The sequence below is a fragment of the Pteropus vampyrus genome, unplaced genomic scaffold, assembly GCF_000151845.1.
Source record: "Pteropus vampyrus isolate Shadow unplaced genomic scaffold, Pvam_2.0 Scaffold9059, whole genome shotgun sequence".
In the NCBI taxonomy this organism is placed as follows: domain Eukaryota; kingdom Metazoa; phylum Chordata; class Mammalia; order Chiroptera; family Pteropodidae; genus Pteropus; species Pteropus vampyrus.
The window spans coordinates 1-1,672 of record NW_011897840.1 but is presented as its reverse complement, the minus strand read 5'-3'; the positions used below and the strand labels follow the sequence as shown (position 1 = coordinate 1,672).

Here is a 1,672-nt window from a genome sequence, read left to right as displayed (position 1 = left end):
CTTTCAGGTACACCAGTTCTTTCTACTAAGTTGAATATCATTACTGATTATATATATATATAATAATTGATAATTCTAAATGTATTACATCAGGTCAGACTTGGTGTATGATAGTATAAGGTGATTTGCAAAACAAATGATATAATTTTAATAAATTCAGAGAGAATACTAACAAAGATATTATCCTGAAAAAGGAATAACTTTCCAGAGCCGACAGCATTTAGTGTTTATAAATGATAGATACTGCTCTGTATTTGTTTCAAAATATCTTATTTTATCTTTACAGGAGCAATTGGTTACATGGGAACAAGTGCCTTTGTCCGAAAAATCTATACTAATGTGAAAATTGACTAAAGACCCAAGAAAACCTGGAACTTTGGATCAATTTCTCTTTCGTAGGGGTGGAACTTGCACAACAAAAAAAGTGCAAGAAGAGATTTGGGCTTTAACACTGGGTACTTGTGGGTCTGTCTTTAATGGATGGCTTAAAGTAACATCTATTTCCATTGATCCTAGGTTCTTAGTGACTGCTTTCTCCAACTGTTCACAGCAAATGCTTGGATTTTATGCAGTAGGCATTACTACAGTACATGGCTAATCTTCCCAAAAACTAGCTCATTAAAGATGAAATAGACCAGCTCTCTTCAGTGAAGAGGACAAAGTTTATTGAAAGCATTTGTTCCAATAAAATAAATAGAGGAAAACTTGGATGCTAAAATTACATGAATAGAAATCTTCCTGGCACTTAGTGTTTCTACGTTATTGAAAAATGATGTTCCAGAAAGATTACTTTTTTCTCTTATTTTTACTGCTATCATCAGCCTATTGTGGGACATTTTTATATATTGAATCTGGGTTCTTTTTTGACCTTTTTTTTTTTTTTCAATTCAACTGCATCCTTTTTTTTTTTTTTTTTTTAAAGAGAAGTAAAAATATTAAATCTTGCATGTAATATATCTGCTGTCATCTTAGTTGGACCAACTTCCCATTTATTTATCTTTAAACTCTCCTGTTACATCTTAATTCCATCCAAAGAAGATACAGTCTGATGATAGAGGTGTACTCTCTACAATGCAATTTACTGTACAGTTAGAAAGCAAAGTGTTAAATGGAGAAGATATTTGTTTTTATTAAACATTTTGAGATTTAGATAAACTTCATTTTAACTGAATGTCTAAAGTGATTATCTTTTCTCCTCCCCACCCCCAAGTTAGTCTTACATCTTTTTTGGGTTTGAATGAAGGTTTTACATAAGAAATTATTAAAAACAAGGGGGTGGGTAATAAATGTATATAACATTAAATAATGTAACGTAGGTGTAGATTCCCAAATGCATTTGGATGTACAGATTGACTTCAGAGTACTTTTTTCTGATGATGATTGGTGTAGAAATGTGTGAATTTTGGATGGCTTTTTACATCTTGCCTACCACTGCATGAAACATTGGGGTTTCTTCAAAATGTGTGTGTCTTTCTTTTGGGAGGGGGGATTGTTTTCTTCTGTTACTTTTCTGAGACTCCTACAGGAGCTAAATTTGTAATTTAGAAACATTTAATTTTGTTAATCCTGTCTGGGGCACTTAAATAATAACATCTAAAGCATTACTGCTTTAGAATGTTAAAATAAAATTTCCTGACCAAATTGTTTTGTGAAAATAGATGTGTTTGCAATT

General features: G+C 31.7%; 1 long non-coding RNA gene across 1 annotated transcript in view; it reads left to right on the top strand.

Moving 5' to 3' along the window:
- The window catches only part of LOC105310678, a 5,206-nt gene extending 3,565 nt beyond the window's left edge, over positions 1 to 1,641 (top strand). Inside the window, exon 3 of the long non-coding RNA XR_897538.2 lies at positions 287 to 1,641. This is a non-coding gene — a long non-coding RNA (uncharacterized LOC105310678). The remainder of the gene's footprint in view (positions 1 to 286) is intronic.
- The last annotated feature ends 31 nt before the right edge of the window (positions 1,642 to 1,672 follow it).